The sequence below is a fragment of the Eimeria tenella genome, genomic scaffold (genome assembly GCF_000499545.2).
Source record: "Eimeria tenella Houghton genomic scaffold, Eth_scaff3090, whole genome shotgun sequence".
Classification (NCBI taxonomy): domain Eukaryota; phylum Apicomplexa; class Conoidasida; order Eucoccidiorida; family Eimeriidae; genus Eimeria; species Eimeria tenella.
Window position 1 is genome coordinate 1 of NW_013544280.1, and position 2,012 is coordinate 2,012.

Sequence of the window (2,012 nt, forward strand, 5' to 3'; positions counted from 1 at the left end):
ACAGATTCAAGGGTTGCGATGGACTAAATTTTTCTTTCCAACAACACCGACGACTACCTGCTGCTGGCCACCCAGGCAAAGCGAATGCTTGAAACCTGTAAAACCAGCAGCGCGTTCCAGGCGTGCGAATTGTGTGAATGATCCTTCCGCAGGTTCACCTACGGAAACCGTGTTACGACTTTTGCATCCTTTAGAGGGCTCTATTTACGCAACTTCCCGACCAGCCCCACAAAGTAAGGCTTGTCCGTCCGATGAATTCACAGGACCCTCCGATCGGTTGCAGCGACGGGCGGTGTGTACAAGAGGCAGGGACTTAATCGGCGCAAGCTGCTGACTTGCGCCTACTAGGCATTCCTCGTTGAAGATTAATAATTGCAATAATCTATCCCCATCACGATGCACACTCAAAAGATTACCCAGACCTGTCGGCCAAGGTAAAAACTCGTTGCATGCATCAGTGTAGCGCGCGTGCAGCCCAGAACATCTAAGGGCATCACAGACCTGTTATTGCCTCAAACTTCCTTGCGTTAGACACGCAAAGTCCCTCTAAGAAGTGATACAGTAACCGCAAAGTTACTGACCCTATTTAGCAGGCTAAGGTCTCGTTCGTTATCGAAATTAACCAGACAGATCACTCCACCAACTAAGAACGGCCATGCACCACCACCCATAGAATCAAGAAAGAGCTATCAATCTGTCAATCCTTCCCATGTCTGGACCTGGTGAGTTTCCCCGTGTTGAGTCAAATTAAGCCGCAGGCTCCACGCCTGGTGGTGCCCCTCCGTCAATTCCTTTAAGTTTCAGCCTTGCGACCATACTCCCCCCAGAACCCAGAGACTTTGATTTCTCATGAGGTGCAGGAGAAGCCAAGGTAGGCGTTTCCCTATCTCTAGTCGGCATAGTTTATGGTAGAGATTACGACGGTATCTAATCGTCTTCAAACCCCCTACTGTCGTTCTTGATTAATGAAAACATCCTTGGCAAATGCTTTCGCAGTAGTTCGTCTTTAACAAATCTAAGAATTTCACCTCTGACAGTTAAATACGAATGCCCCCAACTGTCCCTATTAATCATTACCTTGGTCCTAGAAACCAACAAAATAGAACCGAGGTCCTATCTTATTATTCCATGCTGCAGTATTCAGGGCGACAAGCCTGCTTGAAACACTCTATTTTTCTCAAAGTAAAAGTTCCAGAACACCAACACACGCAATTAAGCGCGGAAGGCTACCGGAAATAAGCCGAGGGCATGCCAGGCCCACACCCATACGGGCGACGCCGGATGACCACGACAGAAATCCAACTACGAGCTTTTTAACTGCAACAACTCTAATATACACTATTGGAGCTGGAATTACCGCGGCTGCTGGCACCAGACTTGCCCTCCAATTGTTACTCTGGAAGGGTTTTACATTCCCATCATTCCAATTACAAAGCATAAAATGCCCTGTATTGTTATTTCTCGTCACTACCTCGAAGCTGTTTTCATTGGGTAATTTGCGCGCCTGCTGCCTTCCTTAGATGTGGTAGCCGTTTCTCAGGCTCCCTCTCCGGAATCGAACCCTAATTCCCCGTTACCCGTCACTGCCACGGTAGGCCAATACCCTACCGTCGAAAGCTGATAGGTCAGAAACTTGAATGATCCATCGCGGGCCCAAAAGAACCAACTGCGATCCGTTCGGTTACTATGAATCACCAAGACTCCACTACAAAGTGGGTTGGTTTTGTATCTAATAAACACAGCCCCTCCAAAGGAGGTGACCTTTGCGCATGTATTAGCCATAGAATTACCATGGTTATCCATGTAAAATGAGACCATCAAATAAACTATAACTGTTTTAATGAGCCATTCGCAGTTTCACCGTATAAAAGCTTATACTTAGACATGCATGGCTTAATCTTTGAGACAAGCATATGACTACTGGCAGGATCAACCAGGTTGCTATTGTCGTCAACGCCTTCCTTCGACCAAACAAGAGACAAAAAAACGCCGCTCCCTCCCCCGCATGCGTC

General features: G+C 47.4%; 1 non-coding gene across 1 annotated transcript; it reads right to left on the minus strand.

Annotated features, from left to right (window-relative positions):
- Positions 1-1,329: 1,329 nt before the first annotated feature.
- On the minus strand, positions 1,330-1,920 carry ETH_r00000001. The gene has a single exon (XR_001230602.1). It is a non-coding gene; the product is annotated as a ribosomal RNA (ribosomal RNA).
- Between the last annotated feature and the right edge of the window lie 92 nt (positions 1,921-2,012).